Source organism: Peromyscus maniculatus, chromosome X, assembly GCF_049852395.1.
Source record: "Peromyscus maniculatus bairdii isolate BWxNUB_F1_BW_parent chromosome X, HU_Pman_BW_mat_3.1, whole genome shotgun sequence".
Lineage (NCBI taxonomy): Eukaryota > Metazoa > Chordata > Mammalia > Rodentia > Cricetidae > Peromyscus > Peromyscus maniculatus.
In genome coordinates this window covers 136,685,129-136,699,196 of record NC_134875.1, presented here as the reverse complement: position 1 = coordinate 136,699,196, position 14,068 = coordinate 136,685,129, and the positions used below count along the sequence as shown (strand labels likewise).

The following is a 14,068-nucleotide window of genomic DNA, read 5'->3' as shown; positions in this document are numbered from 1 at the left end:
CAGTCTGTGCTGGATGGGTGGTGCCTGAGAGAAGGAACAATTTTTGGGTTAATCTAGAGGCTATAGGCAAACTTCTCCTTTACAATGGAGTTCAAAGCTGCTTATAAAATGGAGTCTTTTAGGGCAATGCACAGCCTGAAAACCACTGTTTTAAATAATATGGAGTAACTTAGAATAGGGCATAGCCTGGTCTCAAAAAGGAGCCTTGTTGACGATAAATGGCTACCCATCTGTAAGACAAAAGAAGATGTTAGGACATCTTTCATGTCTCCTTTGCCTCCCTCTGCAGAGTATCCATTGCAGAGTATTCCTGTTCCTTTATCCTCTCCTTATGAGTGACCACGAAGAAAGGAGAGATGTGTATTAAATTATGGTGATACTTTATTTGTACTAAAATGTGATTTGTATGTTAATAAATAAAGCTGCCCGGGGGTCAGAGCTATTAGCAAGCCATAGCAAAAGCTGGGGGGGGGGTGCATGCCTTTAATCCCAGCACTTGGTATGCAGAGCTAGGCAGATCTCTGTGTGTTCAAGGATACAGCCAGCATTAGAGACACACGCCTTTAATCTTAATACCAACCATAGAAGACCTGGAAGTCTGTACAGACAGGCAGTGACTAGGAGGTCATGTGATTGTGTTTACAACCAATGAGAAGGCAGAACAGAAACTCTATAAAAAGACAGACACACAGGAAGTAGGTCTCTTTCAGAGAGGTAGGACAACAGCGACAGTGAAGGGTAAGATTTTTAGCTCTTAGCTATTGCTCTGACTTCTTGGCTTTCATCTTTGTATTGGCTCTGTGTTTATTTAATAAGACGGTTACATGTACATTAAATACCATATGCTATTGGGATGAGACCTCAATCTCCTGTATCTGTTCTTTCTCATGAGGGCCCCAAGGAAAAGAAGACTAATTGCTTTTTACAGGCATGGCATAACTCTATATGACTCTAATATCTGTGACCCTGATGACTTCTTCCTGCATTTTGCCTAATTTTTGCCTTCCTATGTTGGATCCACCATCAGTTACACAACAACATCAACTTGGAAGTAAAAGTTGTGCCTTGTATCATAAAACCTACATCCAGTGACTGATAGAAGCAGATGCAGAGACCCACAGCCAATCACTTGGCCAAGATCCTGGAGTTCAGCTGAAGAGAGGGAGGAGGGATTATAAGAGCATGGGGGGGGGGTCAGGATCATGATGGGAAAAAACACAGAGATAGCTGACCCAAGCCAGTGGGAACTCATGGACTCTGGACTGACAGCTGGGGAGACTTCACTAGGCCCTCTGAATGTAGGTGACAGTTGCGTGGCTTGATGTGTTTGTGGGTCCTCTGGCAATGGGACCAGGACTTATCCCGGGTACACAAACTGGATTTTTAGAGCCCATTCCCTACAGTGCGATGCCTTACTCAGCTGTGGTGCAGGGGGAGGGGCTAGGTCCGGCCCAACTTGGTATGCCAGCCTGTGTTGACTACCCAAGGGAGGCCTCACCCTCTATGAGGAGGGGATGGGGGTGGGATGGGGGAAGGCAGGAGGAGCAGGAGAAGGGGAGGGAGGGGGAACAGGGGTTGGTGTGTAAAAGGAAAGAAAAAAATTTAAATAAAAATTATAGAAAAAATAGTTGTGCCTTGCATATCAAGAAATTCAGCCAACAACAATTTGGGAGCAAAAACTGTGTCTGCGTGCCAGGAAATTCAGCCAATTTCTAATGATTGTATAGACAGATCAGTTCCTTTATAGGCTGAGCCTTGAATATCCTCCTTCGATGTTTCCTCTGACCTGTCTTTTCTTAAAATTCATAATCTGACAGTCCATATTACGTTTCTGAATGCAGATAGGAACTGAATACGGTAATGCTCAGGGTGATTTCCTCATTTAAAGATGGCTGTCAGTTGAGGCTACCTAGGTTAAGAGAGCCAACAGCTAATTCACCATACACAACTCGGACTTGAGTCCTTGTAATCTAGAGAATACAAAACACAAAAAGCAAAATGTCCAAAAGAACTCAGGAAGACAAGGTATCAGAATATTCTTTTCCCTTCGTCCGTCCAAGTCATAACAACTAGAATACAAAATAAAAAGGCATCTAGGGAAGAAACAAACAAACAGACAAAAAGACAAAAAGTACACAGCAAAGGAGTCCTGAGGTGGGGATGGGGGAGAATACTGTGTCCCAAACAGAGAAAAAAGCAGGCCTTGAAATGCTGGGCAAAGGGAGAGGACATTAAGACCTTGTGCAATCAGTGTTTCCAGCCTCCCATTCAAATATGGTTATACATGCTGCAGCTATTGAGGCCACCTTCTTGCTGATGACAGCTTGTCTAACATCTGACAAGTTATTGTTCAGGTCCTCGGTGGGATCTCTGCTTCCCCAACACTTTGTGCTGGTCCAGCATCAATCCACACGGCCTCCCAGATTCAGTCACGCGCGAAGTGTAATCCCCCTCCAACACCTGGCTAGTGTGTGCTTTTCTACCCAGGCAGGCACACACTTCAATGTCGCATGGAGCAGGAAGGATGTTCAGGCACACCCCTGGCTCCTAGATTCACAAACAGCAGAAATGGAGGGTTTAATGAGTTCTTCCATAGAAACCTGCCTAGTTGCAAAAACCATCCAGGTTCCCAAGGGAAACAGAGGTGTAATGATAGCATAGATCACACTCCCCCTTATAGGAGCCGATCTGAGTTCAGAGCTCAGGAAGGATGGAGGATGCTGAAGTTAAAGCAGGAATGAAATAGAACATCGCTTCAGTTCCCAACCAACACACCAAGATGAAGCAGAAAAGTAAGGGGTTTTCAGTCTGATAGAGGCTTTCTCTCTTGCATCAGGCCACCTTTAACCCAAGAGGTAAGGAGCCAGATACTCACTGTCACACAAAGTTTCCACTGAGTGAGTGGCGTCTGGGTTCATCTCCCCCAAATTCCAACAATAAAACTCACAGTGGGATAACGAGCTTAGAAATGAGTTTTGCTAGAGATTCACAGGTCTCAACAGAAGGATGGCAGAGCTCCCATATAGCAGGAGTGGGTCCCCAGAAATGGGAAAACATTGAAGGTAGGTTGCCACCTGGAAGCTACTAAGAATTTACCACATGGACGAATTGGGGGGGGGGGGTCAACTGGTTGTCTAGTTTGCCCATTCATGAGGAGTCCAGGTGTGTCTAAGTTTCAGTCATGTCCTCATAGACAGTTTCCAGGAAAGATGCTGATTTAAGGGCATAAAATAAAAGAGCAACCCAAACTCCTTTTGGACATCTCTGGTGTCTGTCCAGGTCAGAAGCAAAGACATTTTAAGTTAAATAATTCTGGCATTTCTAGTCTCTGGCAAGGACAAAACTACTCATAGGGCAAAGGATATTACTGGCTACTGGTATTTAGACAAGGAAAGACTGTTCACTTTCAAGGTCCTCTGACTTTCCACAGCCCCTCAAATTTCTATCTCCTGATCTCATCAGGACAGTACACTTTTGTCACATATCACCATTTATTAGATGACAAATGGGTTGTTGATGCACAGGATAAAAAAGGATGGCATTTACAAATGGGGATTTTGTTTTTTTTATGCATATGGTTATTTCACCTGCATGTGTGTATGTGCATCATGCATGTGCAGTGTCCACCGAGGCCAGAAGAGAGCATCAGAGCCTGGAACTGGAATTATGAAAGGTTTCGAGACACCACTTGGTACTCAGGTTCTCTGAAAAATAAGACAGTGCTCTTAACTACTGAGGCATCTCTCTAGCCTCGAAACTGGGAAATTTTTTTCAGTCAGCTCATGAAGCACTTATTTACTGTGCTTTGACACCTTTTGAATTTGCTTCAAATGCTGAACAACCTCGAAGAGTCCACATTAAATTCTTTGGGAACTCTAATGATTTCTTTCAATTGGGCATTGTCAACTTCAAGTAGTTAATCACTCTGCTTCTTGTCTTCATGGCACTTGTCTCCTTTGCAAAACTCTTGAGCCACCACCGCACAGAACATTCCTTAGATCCATGGCCCAAGGCATTGTGGATGTTTTGGTTTGTTTCTGCTGCTTTATGACTGATTCTCAGCTCAATTAACAAAACTACTCAGATGTGCTCTTTGTCTAACATTATTTCCATACTCTAAGATAAATATGAATACACAGCAAACAGTAAGTAAAAAAAAAAAAACAGGAAATAAAACCAAAAACACCCTAGGAAATGTAGATTGAAATTATGTATAACATTAACATATTTGTTAAGAATATTTTTCAGTGTAAACAAGTGAGTTTTGACAATGTAAAGTTTGCAAGCACTCCAGGATCAAATTAATACTAGAAAGCACAATACCCAAATCATTAAACCATTTACAGTCATCAGATCCAAACTAGTGAGCTAAAACAAAACAATGTGTCAGACACTTCAAATTGTAGTCAGGACCCAGAAAATGCCTCACACAACAGCTTTTCTTTACTATAAAATTTTAAAATTAACTGTCAAGTTTCTGTGCTTTAACTAACGGCTACTAAAAATGAGAGAAAAAAACCAAACACACAATTTCTATATATTAATGTTAATAAAGCACACACACACACACACACACACACACACACACACACACACACACACACACATCCTGCACTATGACACTCAATCTAGCCCAAGCTAGATTTCTACACCATGCTCTTCTTGCCTTGTATTCCTTTCTGAAGCTCCAGTGCAGGGTTTACGGTCATGAGTCAACATTCGTTGCTTCTTGGTTTCTTTACATTGGACTATACATGAAACACCTTTTTACCCTTTATTTTTCAGATCTCTCTGTCATTATATTGTATAATTTTAAATTGAAAGCAGGCTGCTTTATTGACAGGGTTTTTGCACAGGTTTCTCAGGTGGGAGGAGGTGGAGAGTAATACTGAAAACTGCTGCAGGGCACTTGGGTTCACAGTTACACTGCACTGTTTTTCTAGGTTAAAAAAGAAACTAGGAAATATAAATAAAGAAAAATGGATGCATTTAAAAGTTTGGCCAGACAGGGGAGAGAGACAGATTCTAGTTTCACTCTTTCATTCCTGTGGCAGGGTTATCATTTCATAGAAGAGATTAAAGAAAAGCCAAGAAACACACACACACACACACACACACACACACACACACACACACACACACACACACACTGAACTGCAAGGTGATTCTGTCAGAACCCTGTGAGGTCTTCTCCTGCAATACAAGGTCCTCCACCTCCCACCACCAGGGCTTTACCCCTCCCCTCAGCAGAGCATGGGATTCGATTCCTGGGGAAATCTTAATGCTTGGAGGGCACTGTCTCAGTAGCTGACAGTCAACAGAGGGGTGTGAGTGAGTGTCTCCCATCAGCATATCCCAGTCCAGCCAGAGCCTCAACACAGGATCGCAGCTACAACTCTAGATTCTTGCACAATTCCTACATCTGCAGCACCTTCCACTGGCACACATTTCCTTTTACCACACGTCCTTTCTCCAGACTTTCCTGGTTCTTGAGGTGCCAGAGAATTTTGGAGAGTGCCCTTGGTATTTGGCATTAGATAAAAGCCTTTTGGTATCACTAGCAGAATGCTGGTTCGCTGCAGTTCTGATCCTGTTTTGACTATTTCCACCAGATTAGGTCCAAAATCCAAGTTCGGTTTTCCCTCTTTTGGATGATTTGTCCATTTTTAGTTTAGTTGAGCCAAAAGGAAAAAAAAGGCTGTTGTTAGTTAGTGTTGTGTAAGCTTTTAGGGTCAAACTATGGCTCCTGCCAACTACAACAAGTAGGCTCAGGCAGTCTTTTGACCAAAATGACAAAGAGGCAAGTTACAGTGGAAAGAAAACAATGGAGATTTACTTAATGTGGCCACACTGAGAAGGACACAACACCCAACAAAGTGTCCAGTGACCCCCAAGTCCATCCTCAAGCTACTATCCTCAGGTTAAGGTATAACTACAGGGCAAGAGGAACGCCTAATTAACCATTCCTGGCCAAAATATGAAGAGGCCCAGTAAGTTCTACAAGGTTTGTGGATTTGTTTTCTGGGAGACAAGTTTCTCCTCTGGCTAGCACCAGGGCTGCAGGCTTTCCTGATGCTGGGAACAGATTCCTGGTGAAATGTTAATCCCTTGTCCATTGTTTCAGTGGACTGATAGCCATAGGGGAGAGGCAAAGTGTCTTTCTTCAGAACATCAGCTCCCTTGCTAGGTTGATTACATGACCTTGACTGTCTCCCAACCCTCCCTCCCTCTCTCTCTCCCTCCCTCCCTCTCTCTCTCTCTCTCTCTCTCTCTCTCTCTCTCTCTCTCTCTCACACACACACACACACACACACACATACACTGCTCTCAATCTGTAGTCTGAGACTTAATTGGTGGTTTCTGTCATAGTCATGTCCAGAATCTTTTCTATGATGTTGCTTCAGGTCAATCTTGGGCACATGCATCTTAATATTAATCGTGAAAACCTCACCTATTCATGGAGAGAATCTGAAGATTCAGTTTTTAAGCTCATTCAACTCTTCATTTTCTGTGGACTACAGAAGCCATTTACCAATCTTCAGTCTGGAAGGGTCTGCCTTCTCTTGTACACTTCATCGTCATGCAAGTCAAGGAAAGTCCATGGGTGGGATTCCTCCAGCTCTGAGGAACCATTCTCTTCAGTTGGTAGTTGGAAAGACAAATGGAAGAACATCCTATTTTTCAGGAGGAGATCATCATAGCTTTCAGAAAATGTGATTAATGGGAAGCTTTGGTGTTCAAAAGCCAACAAGAGCCCCACCATATGCCCCACATGCAGATTAGGATAAAAGGCTCTCAGTTACTTCTCTATAACAATACCTACCTGCCTGCCACCATGATCCCAACCATGATGATATTGGACTAAGCCTCTGAAACTGTAAGCAAGCCCCAGATTGAATATTTTCTCTTAGGAATTGTCTCAGTCACGGTGTCTCCTCACAACAATAGACACTTTCCAATCAATATGCATGTTTACCTCCTTAAGTCCACCATCCAGGAGCAGTGCATCACTTAATTTGTAGTGATGATGATCCCTCCTAGCATAGCATTCCTAACTACTCTATGTTCCTGATTCTCATTTCACTAATTCACAAGCTACAACCACACTATATGTTGTTATGTCACTCATCATTTAGAAAACAAAAAGATATAAAGTATAAAAGATGCCAATTTTCTCAATGCGTTCCTTGACTGACTTTATGGAAATCCAACTTTCTGATTTGCATTATTTTGTTTCCCGTCTCTTAAGAGTTTCCCAGGACAGGTTTCTAGAGACATTTATTTCAAATTCTTTCATTTACTCCTCAATGACAGATTTCCTGGATGTCTAAGTGTAGGCAGGTTGGGATATATTTTCCCTCTCAATGGGCATTTGGAATAGTTCAGTCCACTCTGTTTCTCTGCATGGAGTCCCGAGAGAAAGCAAAAGTAACCCAACCACTGACTGGCTCAGGTCAGTGCAGCTCATTTGACTCAGAAAAGAAAGACAGAGGGCAAATAGTTGCCTTTCATGGAATTTTAGATTTTAAACTGGCAATAAGTTACCTAGGGTCTGTAGAGATTCCTTGAATTTAGTACAATTTTTGCATTTGCCCTATTTTTTTTTTTACTGAAGTAAGGCATGAGAAGAACAGCACACAGATATGAAAGCAAAAATCATCTGTATTTTGCAAAGGAAACACACACTTGTGAGTCTACAGAGCAAAGCCATTCATGTGCTCATCACCATGACCATTGTACTGAAAATGACAGGCACTGTTCAAACCTGGCTGGTCATTGACTCTGAGGGTCCCCACGATAGTATTTAGGTCATCATACATGTCTCTTTTTTAAAATATCAGGGCACAGGATTTGACTCCATCTTGTTGTTCACAAGGAGACACTCCTAGGTTTGAGACTGTATGTTTTACTTGATCCCCGTCGGCACTGGGTGTTTTTCAGGCAGAGTGTATCAGCAGTGAATGGATAAATAAGTCCCTCCACATCTCAGCAACTCTGACATGATGGAACTGTAGCTATCATCCAGAACTGAGCACCCATTCACATGCGGGGAGGTGGAAAAGACCCACAAAACCCAGTTAATTGCAGGGCAAAGAGTTGTGCTTAGCAGCTGAATGGAATTCCTTCCCATTTTCAGATACTCGATAATACACAGGGTATTTTCTGAACCATCAGGCTCAGTTTAAAAAAACGATCCAGTTCAGTAACTCCACCATCCCCTTGGTTACTGTGACTCCTTTCCCAAATCCTTGCCTCTCCCTACTATCAAGTCCTTGAGCTAACACATGAAGTCCACCCTGAGTGTGTTGGCATCTCCTCCACTCAGCACTCTGCACAATAGCCTCTTTGACAAGAAGGCCCAGGGCCACTACTTTTCAATACATTGTAATTTAGCATCGTTGTTGTCTCTTGCAATTTTCCTGACACGCTGCAAACTACAGCTACACCGTGATGCTCTCTAATCAAAATAATCCCAAACCTAAACGGAAATGTGAATCACAATCAGTGCTTAAGCATATAATGTACATTTCAGGAACATGATGGAGAGGTTTCCAGGTACTTACTACAATGCTCTGTGCTTGGAACTCAGTATGCCAATAATTACTGAATATTATATTGCAGCATAGACATTTTCAAGAAAAAAAAAGCACAGCTCCAGGTCTAAAGGGATAAGCTAACCCCTGGCCCCACAGACACACAAGATCTGAGAAACTGTATGTGTTTTTCCGCACATTCCAGGAGCATATATGGGGGACACACACGGTGAGGGGGGAGAGAAAGAGGAGCAGACAGACAGACAGACAGACAGAGGCAGAGACCAAGGCAAATAGAGACACACAGAGAAGGAGAAACTGAGAATGCTCCAGAATAGTGAGGGGAGTGTCAGTGTTCAAGACCAGAGTGAGGGCACGTGACTCTGATCAAGCCAACTTTGTATCAAACAAGGCGGGCTGGGCTAGTCACTCCCCTCCACTCCATCTCCTGCAATCCTGCTCCTGTGTCTTAGACTCAGCACTCGGTAGGGGGACTGTGGTCGCAGGATCTCTTCTCTCTGCTCGTGTCCAGAAGCATCTGCTGTCATGAGCAGCCACTCACCCCCTGCATCCAAAGGGAACGACAGCAAGAGGTTCAAGAGGGACGGCAGGAGCACCGAGGGCTCGTCGAGAGTGATCCACATCTACAGACTGCCAAGCGGTGTCACCGAAAGAGAGGTTCTCTCTCTGGCGCTGCCGTTCGGGAAGGTGTCCAACCTACTGTTTCTGAAGGAGAAGAACCAGGCCTTCATGGAGATGAACACAGAGGAGGCCGCCAACACCATGGTCAGCTACTACACCTGTGTGACTCCTGAGCTGCACGGGCAGCCTGTCCACATCCAGTTGTCCTGCTACAAAGAGCTCAAGGTGAGAAGATCCCGCAGCAAGGAGGGTGCCTCTAGCCAGGAGGGTGAGCCCAGGCAGGTAGGTGCCTCCGGCCAGGTGGGGGCCCAGCCAGGCCTGCCAGCTGAGAACTCAGACCAGGCAGGAGATGTGGGCTCGGCCGCGGCTGCCGCTGCTGTGGACACAGGGAGAGTGGTGGCCAGGCGCACCCCTGTGCTCAGGATCCTTGTGGAGAACTGCTTCTGTCTCGTGACCTTGGAAGTGCTGCACAGGCTCTTCTCCAGGTTTGGCACAGTTCTGAAAATCATCACATACATTAAGAACAACCGGTTCCAGGTGCTGTTGCAGTATGCGGACCCGCTGAGTGCCCAGCGTGCCAAGCTGTTCTTGGATGGGCAGAACATCTACGACGCCTGCTGCACACTGCGCATCACCTTCTCTGGCTTCACTAACCTCACAGTCAAGTACAACAACGACAAGAGCCGCGACTACACGCGCCCAGACCTGCCCTCCGGGAACAGCCAGGCCTTGCTAGCCCAGAACAGGGCCACAGCCCTCGGTGCCCCCGTCGCCATCTCAGCTTCTTCCTGTGCAAGCACTGGATGGCCTCACACCTTTGCAGTCCCTCAAGCTGCAGGCTTTGCCTATGTTCCAGAGGTGTGCAGGGCCCCGGCGCCCCTGGCCGTGCCAGAAGTGGCTGTGGCAGCGGCGGCGGCAGCTGGAGCAGAGAGCCAAGTCATCACCTCGGGCTCCCCGGCTCTGGCGAACGCTGTCCTCCTCGTTGCCAACCTCAACCCTGAGAAAGTCACTCCCCAAAGCCTCTTCATTCTGTTCGGCGCCTATGGCAATGTGCAGCGGGTGAAGATCCTGTACAAGAAGAAGGAGAACGCGCTGGTGCAGATGGCCAATGGGAGCCAGGCTGAGCTGGCCTTGAGGCACCTGAACGGGCACAAGCTGCATGGCAAGTCTCTCTGCATCGTGCTGTCCAAGCACCAGAGCGTGAAGCTGCCCCGGGAGGGCAAGGAGGACCAGGACCTCACCAAGGACTATGTCAACTCGCCACTGCACCGCTTCAGGAAGCCCGGATCCAAGAACTTCCAGAACATCTTTCCGCCCACTGCCACGCTGCACCTCTCCAACCTGCCCACCTCGGTCTTGGAGGAAGACCTCAAGAAGCTCTTCTCCAGTGGCGGGGGTTCTGTCAAGGCTTTCAAGTTCTTCCCAAAGGACCGCAAGATGGCGCTGATCCGAATGGGCTCGGTGGAGGAGGCCATACAGGCTCTGGTGGAGCTGCATGGTTATGCCCTAGGCCAGAGCAACCACCTGCGAGTCTCCTTCTCCAGGATCACCATCTAGAGGACCCTGCTGGGCTCACTGCAGACAGCTTCCACCACTCGAGGAAAGGACACTTGAAAAGCCACTGGAGTGACCTTAACACTTGCTACTGGAGAGAGAGAGAGAGAGAGAGAGAGAGAGAGAGAGAGAGAGAGAGAGAGAGAGAGAGAGAGAGAGAGAGAGAGAAAGAGTGCTTACCTGATTTTACAAGGACTGACTGTGGCCACCTTAGGCCTCACTCAACCAGCCCCCTTTGACCTGGGAAGGAGCTGCAGACTTTGGGCCACATCAGGGGCCCCCCTGGACTCTATACCTGCCACTTTCCCGCCCTTGAGACCTGCCTGCCCCACCCAGCTACTGTTGTGGTTTGCAGGGCAAGAGGCCTCCAGAGACTCATGCCTCTGAACTCCTGGTCACCAGCTGGGGGCACTCTTTGGAAAGGCTGTGTGCCTTAGGAGGCAGACCTCACTGGAGGAGGTGAGTCACCTGGAAGGCCTTGAGGGTTTGGAGCCAGGCCCCACTTCCTCTGCTTGCTTAGCTGCTTCCTGACTGCACCAGTGATGCCAAGGGCCAGCTTCCTTCTCTTGTTCCTGCCGCCATTGCTTCTGCACCAAGGTGGGATGTACCCTGCCCCCTCCCTCCTTTCTGGGAGGGGGTTTGTTCTTAAACGATGAGAAAAGTAACAAGGCAGGATGAGGCCTGGGGAACATGCCCTATGCAGGGCTTCGAACTGGTCTCGGGGAGGAAGGTGGCAGAGTTGAGAACTTTGCACTGGCAAGAGCCTAGAATGCTCAGGTAAGAGCTTCAGGGCCATTCTGGTAGTTTGGAAGGCCAGGACGTCCAGAGCAATGCAGCCAGTGGAGGCCCAGCTTGTGACCTTTCAGAGGGGCATGACACTCCTCTGGGAACTGGGCTGGAGGCCTATCTGTGTGAAATTCTGGCAGAGACCCTAGCTGCATTTGGATTTTGTCCTGAGACCTTGAGTGGGGCAGAATTTAAAAGTAACGGGGCACTTAGTTTGTTGGGAGAAGCTTGGGGACAGGACAGTACTCAGGCTCTGTCGAGGTTACCGCCCAATGCTCTCACACAGGTCTGCAGAGACAGAGCAAGGAGTGGAGCAGAAAGGTGTGAGAACTCTGCAGACGGTCAAGGAGAGCAAAGAGTTCAAAGTTACGGAGCAAGCACAGCTGTCCTTGTTCAAGGAATTAGCCCCGGGACAGAGAAGCCTTGCAGTCTATACCGGCACAATCGGAAAGGTGCCAAGAGGGCAAGGCCGTGCCCTCTGAAGGCTGTGACTTATCACAGTACAAAGGTGTGGGAGAGGAGAGGCATGGACCGGGACAGCGCTGAGGGTGTCTTCTGCTCAAAGAGACCACCCCGGACAGCCATTTGCTCTGACTGAAACCACTAAGGTGGACAGAGATGGCTACCACTTGGGTCTCAGGGTATGAGATAGGACATCTCAAGCTGGTGTGGCAGCACCCTCCACCTGCTGCTGGCTTTGCAAGCAGGCAAGAATGCATGGTTGGGGGATGATAGAGCTTTGGGTCGAGGGTCCATGAAGCCACTGAAAGTAGGCAAAGTGGGGCAGGAGCATATTCCCCACAAGGAGCCCCCCAGGTTACTGCTATAAAGCCGTGGAGGCCAAGCCTAGTTTGCCATACAGACCCCAGGATGGAGGGGGTGCCCAGAGCACGGGCCATCCCACTGAGACAACATGTGGGTGGGTTCAGAGTGGAGCCAGACCGAGATAGGGACTACCTGGGCCCCAGCTGGGGGACCGGGCTTCGCCAGGACTTTGGAAGCAAGATGGTTCCCATAGGAGCCCCCGGATAATGGACAAGAAGCTGCAGCACTTCCTCTGCAGGATTTCCGTCTCGGTTCGGTCTCGTCTTTCTTTGCCCCGTCCCCATGTGTACTCTCTGCCATTGCGTATTTGTTGGAAATATACATCTCTCCTGTTTTTGATTTTGCAGGGGCTAACAGTTGAGAGAGGGCCTTGAGTCTCAGGAGAGACTTGTACTCCTGAGCACTGTCGGTTGGAACTGTTCATGATCATGGGTGTCTCTGAAGTTGGAATGGGTATAGTTTGCATTATGAAGTGGCCTCCAGCCTGTGGGGGTCAGGGGCACAATGTAGTGGTTAGAATGTATACACTCACGGGGTTGAATGCTAGTTTCTTGGCTGGTGGCACCATTTTGGAGGGTTGTAGAGCCCCCGAGAGGTGGAACATTGCTGGAAGAAGGGAATCAGTGGGGCCCGGGGGGTCTTGTGCTTCCATAGCCCAGGCCAACTTTCTCATCGTCTCTGTGCTTCCCAGCTGTGAGGCAGAGTGGTCAGTCTCCTCACACCACTGCCCCCACGCCTTCCCTGCTACAGTAGACTGTATCCCCGCAGACCGCAGAGACAATAAACCTTTCTTGCTTTAAACCGCTTCTTGCCGAGTATTTGCTCAGAGCAGTCAGAGAGAGAACTCTCCTTGTCACACACCCATGTTTACCACCTGAGCCGGTTAACCACCGAGGCTGGGCTCTCCTCCGGGTGAACTTGTGCTCCTGCTTGATGGCCAGGGTAGGCAAGCACTTGGGGCAGCGGTTCTCAACCTGTGGGCCACGACCCCTGGGGTGGAAGGACCCTGTCACAGGTGCTGCCTGAGAGCATCAGAAACCACAGATGTTTACTTTATGATGCATTGAAGTAACAAAATCACAGTCATGAAGTAGCAATGAAAGGAATTTTGTGGTTGGGGGTCACCACACCGTGAGGAACTGGATCAAAGGGCCGCAGCATTAGGAAGGGTGAGAACCACTGTCTTAGGTATTGGGAAAGGCCCCAGAGTGACAGCTCGCAGGTTCACGTGCTGTCCTGTCAGCAATCGTTCCTCAAACTGTTTGTCGCTGCCCAGGTGTAAATAAAGCAAAGAACGGTGTCAGGCTTATCACCGTTAAGTTAAAGGTGAACCAGGGGTAGGGGCCCAGATGACACGGTGATGAAGACCAAACAGACGAGAGCAAATACTCCCAGCTGTGCCTCCCTGACCCAAAGTTAACAGAGCGAAAAGGTAAGTTCATGGTAACAAATGCGGTGAGCTGTCTATCTCCTATCTCAAACACGCATCCTGGCTCTCCGGGACCACAGGACACCCTTCAGCCCACTGCATAGTTGACGCGACAATAACAGAGTGAGGTTAATTATTTTCCTCTTTGGTTGGATCTAGGAAGTGGAGCAGACTCGAGGCTCGGGTCATCCTAGGTGGAATGAAGAGCTCATGCCCCACTTTAACAAATGGCCCCAATGGTTAGAGCCTTGGGGTACCTGCTCCCTTCTTCTCCCCTGGTGCTTCCATCTCTGACACT

At 47.6% G+C, this 14,068-nt stretch overlaps 1 pseudogene across 1 annotated transcript; it reads left to right on the top strand.

The window, feature by feature from the left end:
• Window positions 1-9,080: 9,080 nt before the first annotated feature.
• LOC107400198 (polypyrimidine tract-binding protein 1 pseudogene) lies at window positions 9,081-13,142 on the top strand (annotated as a pseudogene). Its single transcript, XR_013048010.1, has one exon. The product of XR_013048010.1 is annotated as a polypyrimidine tract-binding protein 1 pseudogene (transcript).
• The last annotated feature ends 926 nt before the right edge of the window (window positions 13,143-14,068 follow it).